This window comes from Amblyomma maculatum, chromosome 8 (assembly GCF_055883805.1).
Source record: "Amblyomma maculatum isolate TAMU_Amacu chromosome 8, ASM5588380v1, whole genome shotgun sequence".
In the NCBI taxonomy this organism is placed as follows: Eukaryota; Metazoa; Arthropoda; class Arachnida; order Ixodida; family Ixodidae; genus Amblyomma; species Amblyomma maculatum.
In genome coordinates this window covers 74,227,963-74,241,621 of record NC_139351.1, presented here as the reverse complement: position 1 = coordinate 74,241,621, position 13,659 = coordinate 74,227,963, and the positions used below count along the sequence as shown (strand labels likewise).

Sequence of the window (13,659 nt, the reverse complement as noted above, 5' to 3'; positions counted from 1 at the left end):
ACGAAACAAACGTTTTTATATAACCCTCATAGGAGCTTTTCTTTGCGTGGCATAGGTCTTCAGGGAGCACATGTGAAGTTAATAATATATACTCCCAGGCCTGTTATCAAGGAATGTAATGTGCATAAATATCATTAGCAGGAGTGCCGGTTTTCTGGCTACCCCATGAAGTACGGATCGATTCAAAAAATAGGTGAATGGGTGGCCTACTACCTTTTATCATCGTAGTATATCCGCTTCGTTTAATATCATGCTTCAAACTGCAAGTTATTTTGCATATAAGCACCACGTGTTCGCTCTACACATCTTCATTCATAGCTGGAAAGGCCACATACACAGCTCTACAGCATGCAGAATGATGCGCTGCGGTAAGATGAGCGGCTAAACATCAGAACTGTGTCTTCGTATTCTGTATATCGATAGATGTTTATTGAAAATTATGTTCACAACAGCCATGGGTTGATAGGTTGTTGAAGGAGTGTTTTGCTTTAATTCAGAGGATTGCTTCTGCTCCTCAAATGTACAGGGTGATGGAATTGTTTCATCTCTCCTTAGCTGCAGGAAGAAGCGTAGCTCTGTATGAGAGAGTGGGCCTTCAAACAACCTTGCATCACCTGGGCCTGCTTCGTAATTGGCTAGGTTACGTTAGGCCGTTATATGGAGCATAAGCGCTAGATCTGATTGCTAGGTTCTCAAACAGTTCAACTCTACCAGAGTCGCTCAATGGTTACGGCTCTGACTGACTCACCTAAACACTAGGGATAAATCCCCGCTATGACAGTCGCTTATTCGAAGCTAAGGTATTCCTGCACAGCGCGATATATTATCATGTTTAAGCTTTCCAGGTTGTCGAAACTTCCCGGGTTCTCCACTATAGCCTCGCTTGGAGCCTCAGTAGCTTTGATGCTTCAAACCGCTTAAACCTAAGCGAACTCGATTCTTCGATTCCTTACTCGAGCTGCCGAACTACTGTGAATGCCTCCACACCATTGTATATATTATACATCAGGAAACGTGCTCTGTCTCTAATAAATTTGTTCCGGGGATACTCGGATGATGCGCTAAGTTACCTTGTTATCTACCGATTCCGAATGGCTGCAGATTGTGAATACGCCTGTAAAAGCTGCGTCAAGATAGAGACCATATATGGACGGCTACAGAAAGTTTATGCCAATCTACGCTTATTGTGTTCTTTCCCTCACCCCTCTCCATTAGGATAGCCTCACTCTTAGGCGCCTTGAGTTGGCATTTCAATCCAGCATCTAAAGTAATCTATCTGCTCCTAGCCTACTTTCGACGAGTTACCTCTCCTGTATGCAAAACTTGTAATGCCAAAGTCAGTAACCATATGGAATCTTTTTTTTCATAATGGCAGAGTGTTCCTAATGGAATACTTCTTTGAAATTTAAGTAGATTTTCGCTGGTGAAGCGAGAGCTATCAAACCTAATATTGCTGATAAAGCAATAAGCTGCGATCTTCACGTCAAAAAAGTAATAATAACAGGATCTGAGGCTTCTAATTAAAACGCCGCGCCTTGGGCACTAGAAAATGTCAGCTTCATTGTTTTATTTTAAAGATACATAACGCCATTGTACTTCTCCAAATAAATATATTCATCAAGCCACTCAGTTATAAAACTTGAAAAAAAAAATGAACGCAATAAAATGTAACAAATCAAGGACAGGATGATGTAAAGATTACATTTGGCAAAATTGGTCGTTTCGTGCCCTTCGTCGTCACAGAAGCAATTATTGCTCATATCTAGCATGACTGTAGTGTGAGAAATAAAAACCTGACAGCAGCCTTTCAAAATGAGCACATCAGTCATGTACAACGTCCGGCTGTCACATAAGCTTAAATAGTCAATTTCGCTGCATTGCTGATATAACGTGTAGTAATGACAGTTTTGTAGAAACCAGTCTTTGAGAAAACAGAAATCAGGGAGAGAAAAGTGGACATTTAAAGGAAGCTGTACACTTGGTGGAAAATAAATTCTATTTAGATGGACGAAAAATAAAAGATATTATGTTCTGAGCGTGTCCGGTGCCGACACCTGATTGAAGTGAGGATGTCTCTTTGATGCTGTAAAAATGCTACCCTTATTTGATTTATCGAACTCTAAAGCAAACTCTTCTATTTTCAGATGTCAACCACGTCACCCACGTCCGCGACCACAGCACATCTGCAGTCCATGGGTAAAATATTTTTTCCTATGAAGATTCAAGGAAGATTTGACGAAATATGCTCAGGTTGCAAATCAAACAATTGCATCATGAACCGCGTTACGGCTACTTTTACCACTGCTCTGGGCTGGTAGCCTGCTAACCACGACTTGGCCCCCCACTGCTTGGCACGGGCGGCTGGGCTTGAAGTCACTAAATGGTTCCAGGTGCTTCGCAGTTAAGTACATGGGCTTGGCGTAAGGTCCATAGAGTGCGTGCACATCAGAAGTGCCACCGCTACAGCTAGAGCTATGTAAGTAACCAAAACAACCTTCATGTTTATGTTACCGTGTCTAATAATAACAATAATAATAATATTAATAATAATATACTGTGGCAAATTGCTGTAATGTCGGCGTCTTGGCTATGAGATTGCTCATATAATGAGGGGTATTAAAATTCAAATCGGCATCTCATTCATAATGTGAAACACTGATTAGTGCCCATAACGTATGCATTGAGAGACAGTTAATACAATTATTGTCAACCAATTAGCAAAATGATTACCAAAAGTCAGGTTATTATATCAAAGTATGACCATAAACCGACCATAAATGTTTAAGCGATCAATGCACAGTAGCGAAACAGACGGCGAGGACAAAAGAAATAAAAGCCTTCCCTAGTTATACTTTCCACTCATTTTGGTGGAAGTAGTACATTTAACACACGGCAAACACATATTCGGTCAAGAAAACAGGCCCATCTTGTAAAAAGCTCCAGCTGGTTATGCCAGAAGAATATCGATAGTGTTCTCACATACGCATGGATAAAGCTGTCTATTTTATCAGTTTCGCCCAATTGAACTGTTTACCTGTCTGTGCTTATTTTCTATCACAACACCTTAAGAAAAAATCTATGCATATTTTTTTTCACACAGGAGAATATTTTTTTAAGGTGTTTAAGACAGTTTTATATTCGGCTGCTGCTGATGTTGGGAGCTCGACCCTTTCAGGTATCTTCCAGTCTGGCTGATATATTTGTAGCCGCTGTTAGATTAGGCTCGAAAGCCATGTCTAGCTCACTAGCATCGCACTGACCCATGAATGTTTAGTGTAGTCTGGAGTTCGTAGCACAGGCTGGTACGTCAGAGCGCTGTTTATGACTGTGAAGGCACTTTCCTTTTCTTCACTGTACCTAGTCCCGCAAGTTCAAGCGAAATTCTTTCGTGCAGGTTCACCATCATACACGCCACTGCTTCCATTTGCGTATAGTGTTTAAGCAGACTTCAATGGTGAACTAGCGGCACTTTTTGTTTTCCTGATAGACTCACCGCATACTGAACGTTCGATAGTGTTTGAAAATCCAGTGCCGGACTCTCCCACTGCACATCCAGTTTGTATTTCAGCGATGGGCGTAAAATCATTACATAATAGCCCCCATCAAAGCTGCGGACCCTGGCTGTCCGATACTAATAGACATTAGACCTCTGCTGGGCTTTCTTAATTGCTTCCTTTGCAAGTCTTGTGCCCTCTTTAAACGATCGCGTAACCTAAGCAAGTACGCCACCAAGACTTCGTCATCGCCCCGGCGTTGCCATACGAAGCATGCGAACAGGAGACCGCAGCGTCCGAATATACACACGCTCTGCTGGCGAAAACCCTGTAGTCTCATGCGGCATTGTTCTTAATGCAAACATTGCTGCACGCAGGTGCAGCTCGAAATCAATTTAACACTCTGAACACATCGCTCTCAATACCCGCAGCACGACGGAGTGCAACTTTTCAATTGAATTTGACTGTGAGTGGTACGCGGAGCTATGAAAGAGCTTTATCCCGCATCTTTCCAGAAAGGCTGTGGTCAAAGCGCTAGTAAAGGCTGTGCCCTTATCTGATTGGATTTCCGCAGAAAAGCCAACTCGCGTAAATATGGTCACCAGCGTATTAACTATCTCCACTGATCTACGTTCTCTAAGCGGGACTGTCTCGGGAACTTTATCGCAGGCCAAATCACTGTCAGAATATGTCTGCACGCTGAGATTGTTACGTGCTGTGGTCCCACTGCCGATCCGTCTAAAGGGTTCCGCAATGACAAGTACCAACTTCTGCGCTCTCGATTTGTCCCCAGGTTTGCCCACACGCTCACTTGTGTCACATCTTACACACTCTTCAGTATCCCGACAACAGCCTGTCCAATAGTACTCTTGCAATAGGCGGTCCTTAGTCTTTAACGCCTAGCTGCCCTGAACACCATCCTCCAAGCGACAAGTGCTACCGATCCTGATGATGGCACTGAGGCACGGTCAGCTGATGGAATTCCATAACCCTGCAGTCTAGATATCTCCGGTACAAGACCCCTTTATTTCGCCAGATAGACAAATCTGACAAATGCCTTGCTGCAATATAAACAAGCAGCAACGAAACACAATTATCAGCTCTGTTTTCTACACTACCTAAATCCTTGAAAAACTCAGTAGAAGAACGTCCGGCACTCACCAAACCTCACAGCCAAGAATTCAGCGCAGTCATTCTGCTGCAAGCTATACCAGTCTTCGCACAAGGCTCGTTGCACTGCTCCCGCTTGCGTTGAGCTACTCGTCGCACAGGTCAGGCCGAGGACATCCGAGCGCTGTCTACCAGCTGTTACATAAGGCTCGAAAGCCCCAAGGGTAGAGTAGACCTTGCGGCGCGGTGTGCAGCGGAAGGCATCAGCAGACTCGGCGAAATGACTTGTCAACTGTCAAAACAAGGTTTAATACTGCATCACATAGCAACGGGCAGATAAGCAGGCCCGAAGAAAACGGACGCGCTCACAAAGCAGGCATCTCGGTATTGTCTTCCGTCGTTTCTCTCAGCGGAAGCAGCCGCTGTTTTTATACATTCGGAAGTTCAGAGGAAACGGGAGAAGGATTCATGTTAGAGCAACCTTTGCACACCCAGTCACGGCGCCCTGGACAGGCGACGCTCTCCCCCTCGAGCACCGGGCTTGGCCAACACCACCTAGACTACTACGGGTTTTGGCGTGGCCAGCAGTTTCACACACATGCACGCACACACATGACGATACGTGTAGTTTGGTCTTGTCGAAAAACACCAGCGGGAGAAGCGTTGGGCGTCCGAATGCACGATGCTTAAATGGCCGACATTCCCGCTACTTAGATTGATGTTCTTGTATTCGCTGCATTTCGCTGCGGCCGTGTCGCCTGTCGCATATATGCCGGTGGCGAATGGTAAAACTGCATCACAAGTGAATCTGAGTGAAAACCTCTTCTTGGCACGCTATGTACTGTATCTGGTGCTTAATTGTGCATCTACATGGCATCCTATAGTTAGTTTTATCACTTTTCCCAAGTTAGAACACTTAGCAGACGAGAACACGAATGTTATATTTGCGAGTTGAATAGCCTTTTGAATTGTTTGAAATCGCTTCGAGGTATAGCTGCTCAACAAGATGTCTCCATTCAAAAGATCCCAATATGACAAACATTGATTCTCGTGTTTCAGTTTCTTGAAAAGCTTTTCACAACAGGCATTTGCATACGCTCTTGGTAGGCAGCCAAAATCAGCTTCTTGGATTCCTCTAGACAACTTTTATTAAATGTAATGATAAAAGAGCACCAACTTATATAGAAGACTGAGACGAGAAGGAAACACGACAAGCGCTGACTCTCAACAGAAGTTTTACTGAAGAAAACGAACAAATATAAAGAGCCTACTGCGCGCGTCACACCCAAGTGGTACATTATATTTGTTCGTTTCCTTCACTAAAGCTTTTAATTGAGTTTTGGTGTTTTCATCTTGTCTCTGTTTTCTGATTAAGTTCGCGCGGATTTTCATTATGATCCTTCACACAATACAAAAACATCTGCTTTGTTGCAGTAATCAAATGCCTACTCAGATGTTGCCATCCACCACTGGAACAAATTGCCTCAAGATATTGTTTCCACATTGAATCGTGATGCTTTCATACAGGAGCTGAAGAAGGTCTGGAAAACAAATTCTTAGTGGATAGGCCGCATTCAGCACAATGTCAGTTTAACATTTCTGTTATTACTATTAACCACAGTCTCTGTTATTTTGTCCATTTATATGGGCTTGAGTTGGTATTGTATTGAAAGTGCAGAACATATTGTCTTGTATTCAACTATGTACCCCCCTATGTAATGCCCGTAAAGGGCCTTTAGGGTATTTGAATAAAAAAAATATTGAGAACACTAGATTTATAATGGCAAACTCTAGACGTTTCAAATGTATGGTGTGGTGAGCTAAGTATTTTGCTGCTTGCAGGTGCAGCAAATACAACCAGCAAGAAAGGTGTACCTAAAGTTTAAAAATCGAAAAGAGGTGTATGGGCACTTAATTTCCTTAAACAAGTGGATGAAAATATTTTTTCATGATGGCTAGAATGAAATTAGTCGTCTATTCTATTTAAACGAAGTAGTCGCTAACAATTATAAAACAATTAAACCATGAGCCCACAAAGCGCTGTCCGTGCTCCTTGTAGGCCACCTGTATCACGCCGTTTTAGTGCTTTTGGTTTCCATTGTTTTGCCGTGGGTGGGTTTGACGCGAAATTATATTCAGTCGTAATCGCCCGGGTCCAGTCATTTGTGCATTTCCTCTTCATTTGCACCGTACTCTTTTATGGCCAAAGGCAAGGCACGTACTTCCGGCCTTTTCCATCATGTTGCCCACTATTTCCAAAGGGTTGCCTCTGAGTCATTACAAATCCCTATAGTCAACCCCAGGACGTGAGGGAGCCATCCTGGTGACTGCAAGGAAGGGCAACATGACCTGATTGTAGTATGGCTTCATGCGTTGAGAGTGAATAATCTCACACTCGCGGCAGAGCATATCGGAAGAAAGTGCAATGAACTCGACTTCAGAGTTCATCGGCGAAGTTTGATCAAACCCTCATTAGGGAAAGTGCTGCCTCGGCAGCAGGCTCAAATTCGGGCTTGATAAGCAAGCCGCAGCCAAACAACGGAGCCTAATTGAAAGGCCTGGACACGATGATGTAGATTATGAGAGCATGTGCCACAAAATCGTTTTCCATCGTCAAATACCGGATAAGTGGCGGGAATATTCAGCGTACTTTGCAAGTTGGAAACATGTAAACATTTGGTGCTTTTGAAGGGGCGCCACCAACACTGAAGAAGGCTCATGTTGATTTAGACAAAAGAAAAGACGGTGCATCCACCTTCTTATTTAGTCGCAAGCACATACAAACTATGTTTTCTTGGTCAAAACGAGCAAAACTATACATCACCCTGTAGATCCAGTCCATCCGCGATATTGAAGGCGCATTGGGGTGACTTCGGCTGCTTTTAAAGGACTCTTTGCAGTAGTAACAGGTGCACAGTCCAGATGCATACTGTGTTCTAAGACATGGCCTGATGGTATTCACAGAGAGTACGCGTTGTCACCTGAGTTTCTCCTTTCGAGAAAAGTTTATGTATGATCTACTCTCTGCAAAGCTGGGCTTGCAGGTACCACCAGATATTTAAAGTTTGGAAGCCCTCTCCTGCTAATGTACATAAAAACCCTCTAAACAGCCATCTCACGCATTCTCCCTTCAGGCTGTTGTGAATGTAGAAGAAAATCGTTTGTGCGACACATCGCTATAGCTATGACTGCAGCTTAGCACATCTATTTGGGCGAACATTAGTAAAACAGACCCTTGTAGTTGAAACATAGTTCAATAGAGTGGCTCTAGTCACAGCTTAAACGAGCGTCTAAAGATCATGCTCGCAACGACAGTAGCAATCAAGGCGGGCAGTTTGCCGAACATATTCCCTCGTGGCAATAAAAAAAATCAAGGTTTTTAAAATATAGTGTTGTGACAGCAGATTGTAGAGCAGAATAACCTGCGAATTCATTGAAGACGAGAAGATAAATATGTTCGGTCGGAGGTGTGTGAGTACGAGTCCCGTTTTCCTTCGAGATAAAAAAGTCGCATTTTTAATACCTGCTACGGTTTTGCCAAACGGTATGATTGTTTTATGGCATTTAAACGTGCTTTTTGAAGATATTAAATTTTTTAGAAATTGCAGCGTCTTCGATTGCACTATTGTTTTTTGAAGATACAAAGAACAAGCTGGAAAAACCACGATAAAGATTATTTTGACTTGAATAACGCAGAGTACATTACTGAATTCAATATCGTTTATTACACTTAAACAATATTTCCATAATTATAGAAAGAGCTCAAACATTTCCAGATGCCCAGATGAGAGCAGTATCGTAACTTGGCTTCAGTTCGTGTATGTTCTGAGCCAACTGTGTTTTCTTCCAAGTTTACCCAACGTAAAGCGCAGCTTATTGAGAACGGAGATAGGGATACTTGCCTGACGCATCATTCTCAACACATGTTCGCGAATGGCAGTTTGGTCCCAGGTGCATTAGGTCTCTTTCCTGCGTGTTGGAATATAAACAATGTTGGCCCGTAGCGCCTAGGGCACTTACCTTTTTTTACACCAATTTATTGACGTTTGATCAATAACTATGCTTTCAGCAAATAAAACATATTCGTTCGTTAATTTAGTACCTACTACAGCCCACGTATTTTGTCGCGTCCGCATGGCACTTTACCCTGATCCTCGAAATTTCATCTTCTTAAGTTTAAAACAGTGTCGGAAAATAGCTTTGCCTGCACACACAATCAAGAGCGCGATATTTTATTACTGATGCTAGGCGCTTGGCCATCAGGATGTAGCATTTCTTTTTCTCTTTCTTTCCCTCCCATTCATTTTGGCTCTTTCACCCTGCGTATTTTCAGGAGCAATAGTTGATATCTAGTAACAACTTACCATTTTCTATTTTAACTACAGTTATGTTTAAATTGATCACGGCCAACTCTACGCTGAGCATATATTGATATACTCTGATTATTCGCAGACATTTGCTTACATTCGCCTATTGCCATTGAATGTTTATGATCTTTAATTTTGAGTACAATTGATGCCTTAGCTCAGAATAAAAGCTGAACTCCTGACTCTAACTCTTTCTATCATTGGTATGCACCAACGTTGGGAAGATACATTAGATTTTATTTTGTAGTATCAAGATTGGGAATTTTTTATCCTTATATTGTTTCATATCGCATCCTGATATATCAACTTCTACAGATAAAATATATTGATTGTAGCAAAAATGAAATCTTTGAATGAATTTAACTGTCACTGCCATGCCACTACCAACATAAAGTAAAGCAATCACTGTTTTCCTCATTATACCCCATGCACAAACTTAACTAGGAATACCTATAATTTCACATGTTTCTCCTCAACATTACCTTCGATATTTTGCGTGGATCTACCGACGATTGCAGATACTAATGTTTCCTGATTTATTCCATAAGAATCTTCCCTATGAGTGTAAGAAACTAGTGGCCACCTCCGCAGAATATGCAGCAAACAAATTTGATATATTCGGCCAATTAGAAAAAGCGCTTGACATTCCTGCTTTAAAGCATGAAGCTATTCTGTTATAATTTTTACATAAAAAAAAGGTTTAAATTATTTCTCCTCGGTATTGTGCGGTCAGTTAGGTCCTCTGTAGGATAATTAAGAACAGTTGGGTCATGGCGCAAGGAAAAGTGGCAATTGCTACCAATGGCGTAATAACAAGATAAAATGTGTATTGGCACAAAATCGGCCGCTGTAATGTTCAAAAGCCCCTGAAGGAGGGATTGTGTTGATTGCTTGATTCCACTGATATGACGCACGAAAACAATTATCTGCGAGATAACACTTAAGTAAGCAACAAGAGCGATTCATCAAGACTGGGCAGAACATGGTGAACTATAACGCTCTATGTGACAGCTACAACTACAACTCACTAAAAAAGAGTCTTACTTAAATGTTTCGTTTACTGCAGCCGAAAGTAAAATGGGCCATATGAGTAGGTTTTATTTAATGTCTCGATGGGTAAAAATCCTCTAATTGCAGAATTTACACAGACCTGTGTTTTTTTTTAATATATAATAAGGCTTCGTTATGCTTTTCTTTTCATTCAAAGCATTCAGTACGACAGGAAGAAAAACTTTTTATGATGTCTGTTTAGGCCAGCATAATTGCTCGTCGGCCCCTTGTGACCTATGCTTGAGTTTTCCCAACCACCTCCATTTGCAACATGAACAGAAATATAATGTGCTTGTGTAGACCTGCTTCCAAGATTAATTTCTATACAGTTCTCTGATTCCTTCTCTTTTTGGACAATCGTACTGATGAGCAGCCACCTTGTAATAACTTCACTGCGGGGGTAGTGTGATCAATTGCATTTAGCTATATGTGCACAACATAAAATTTAGCAAGCATTGAGCAAGCATGCTGTAAAAGATGTCGTTCTATGTCTTTTATTTTTTTTGGTACTGTATAAAAATATGCGGGCGACTACTAATGCCGTCTCTGATTTTACGCCGTCTTTACCACTTTTTCCTGATATTTAGTGTAGTCCATATCAAAGGCCTGGACAACCTTGCGAGCTTGATCCTACTTGCAAATGCGGCATGGTTGCCATGCGCAATGGACTTCTACGATGCCTGCCGCCCGACGTAATCGGATAACCTCACCGTAGAACGTCACTCTGCCGACAAGCAATGGGAAATAAATATCCTATACTGTAAAAAGTTGTGGTCGTTTCAGTCTAATTTCAGTAAAATGCACAATTGACAATTGCGTTGTGTTTTTCAAAAAAATGGGAAGCAAATCAATATTCCTAAAGAAATTCCACTAAAGCAAAATAATTTGGTTTTACTCCCGCGAGTAGCCAAAAAAGGACCGATGACACATTAGACCAGCATCGGCTAATATAAATAAATCCTACTCTTACATTTGTGGAAGAGGCTGTTCCGAACTCGCGAAGATACTGTTACGTACTATGTGACCAGAGGCCCGACACAAAAGCATGCAACTGTAATGTAGGGGTTAGCTTTCGGGGAACGTTAAAGTAACATAGAGCGAAAGGTCGACCAATGCTTCTTCATCCTTAATCGGGCGGTCACAATGAAAGTGTCCAAGCGTAAACCTCAGTTTAAAAAACACAGGTATAAATAGAAAAAGTTGACCGCGCAGTCACAGTGTGGAGCAGCTCCTTTCACCTTCAGAGAGCGCTACTTGGCAAAGCTAGGTGGCATTGTTCCCAAAGTCCCTCAAATAACTAAAAGTAGTGCCAACATGTGGAAATTGCCGCTCGCCTCTCCGGTGCTCTCCTTTGGTGCTCGACTCTCCCATTGGCCGAGCGCCAGAATGTGTTTTCGCGCGTTTTTTCTTGCTTGTTTCGTTGGCTACCTCCTTTCCCTCGGTGCAAAACGACGTGTGCGTGGCGCATATCGTCGTTATTTTGCTAAGGCTCGCGCCTCTATCGCGCTGTTTTATTTCTTTTTTTCAAAATTCACGTCGTTCAAATTTCCATGTTGCTGCGCTTTCTGGTGCTGCATACGTGGAGATGATGACAAACGGTTCTTTGTACTGCAGTCCGCGAATGGAGATGCGGCGCAGAGCAAGGTTTCGTGGCACGCAATCGACCGGGCGGACTCTCAAAGTAATTATCGCGGCTCTGTCAGATAAGTGAGGGATTACTCATCTCTAACCTAATATGCCGCCAAACACTCTGCTCGAATTGGTTCAGTGTGTCGCCTTGCCAAGTTCCATATACCCGCGCGCCATATTCTTTTTTACACATTTCGCGTTAAACATGTAAGTATGAATAAATGCATTGAATTTTAGCTATCATGACGTGGTTTCTGAGGTGTTTTCTTTGTCATGAAATAGCTAAATGCATGTTCTGAGTGTGTCTCATCTTTTAACATAACAGTGACGGCTCTTAGGTGACCGGATAAAGCCACATATTTAGTGCTTTGCTTTCGTTTGGTGTGCTATAGTTCTCGATTTCACACGCCACGCATGCAAGCGCAGACAGATCTGCAGTTGAAGTTGAAAACACATGAAGGACAATTACTGCCCCGCTTCTGAAGTTTAGCGGCAGCTAGCAAGCCAGTCAAAACTGCAAAGAAACCATACACAGAATATTGCTAAAATGTTGCCATCTGGTACCTAGTTGCAATTTCAGTAGGATCCTTGGACTCACCCTCCGCACAGACGTCAGAAATGGGTCTCTAATAGTAAGGCTACAGAACTACGTTGCTCGTCAGTACGGGTCTCATCAGAAGGGTCCCTCTCAAAAACATGGGACTCAAAGAAAGAGCCTGCTAAGATTGGTACAAGCTTATATTATCATGGTGTAGGATATGCAACATCCTATCTAAACCGCAGAGCAAGGGGAAGGGAGCAAATAGACATCGTAATATGGTAGAGGATCACAAGCGCACTGCGCATTCCTAGTGGCACCTCCACTACCAGACTGCTGGGAAGGGGGGTACACAACAGATGGGAGGAAATATTGGAAGTCACAAGAATAGCATAAATGGAGAGACTCAGTCAATCCGAGACGGGAAGGAAACTTCAAGAATGAGTCGAGCTTGAGCACGACAGAGAGATTGGCCCCAAGGTCAACCTGAACCAAAAGTGTAGAACAAATTTGTACATCCTATCCATAACCAGAAACATAAGCCCCATTCACAACAAAAAGAGAAGACAGAGCCAAAGCCATCGAAAAGGAAATGAGCAAGCTTGATATGAACTCTGCGGCGGACACTGACGCAGCCAATGGGAAATCGGGAGCAGCTGTCGCGGCAGTGGTGGATGGAACCGAAGCCCCTCTAACCATCGCATCGATAAATGCAAAAAATGCGATCATGGCTGAAGCGGTTGTAATTGCTCTAGCCTGCGTCGGCACAAAAGCTAGAGGGATTGTAGGTGACTGCAAAACAGTCATTTGGAACATGACAAAAGAAAGTGTATCAGCCGCGGCTAAGAAAATTTCCGAATCCGGAGAGATTTCACGGAGGAACGAATGTTCCCCAGGCCACGAATCGGTGTCTGGAAACAAAGTCGCTCACGCGCTCGCCCGAGATATCTACAACCTAACGAATTGCGAGCAGGCCGACAATCCAGAACCCGAGGAAAGGTTAAACTTACCAAGACATCTTTGAATACTACAAATTCAACAGAAAACCATACTCCACTCCTATAAAGAGCTGAACAACGATGAGGTGTAAAGTCTTAGACTAAAGGCCGGAAATTACCCCAACCTTGTATCGCTGCACCACTAAAAATAGAGGACAGACAACGCGAAAACAGTAAACACTGTGTACAGAGACCTACACTAGACCACATAATCTGGCAATGCCTTTTTTCGTACAGGGAAAGGGCAACATTCGAGATTTGGAAGTCTGGGAGTCCCTTCTACAAAGCGAAAACATTGACACCCAAAACAAAATTGTCCATCTTGCGGCTGAGGCTGCGAAGAATCTGTGTATTCTTGCGCGCTTCTAGTCGCGGAGTCCCAGCCCCCTATTCGTGCCTGCGTGCCTTAGTGGGGCAGGAGGGAACCTCCTTTATCGGTGGCAGTAAAGTTTTCTGTCAATTAATTTAAACAT

At 42.8% G+C, this 13,659-nt stretch overlaps 1 long non-coding RNA gene across 1 annotated transcript; it reads left to right on the top strand.

Annotated features, from left to right (window-relative positions):
• The first annotated feature begins 292 nt into the window (after positions 1–292).
• Positions 293–10,788, top strand: LOC146181527 (uncharacterized). Its single transcript, XR_014700439.1, has 3 exons — positions 293–368; positions 2,145–2,196; positions 10,609–10,788. It is a non-coding gene; the product is annotated as an uncharacterized LOC146181527 (long non-coding RNA).
• Positions 10,789–13,659: the final 2,871 nt, after the last annotated feature.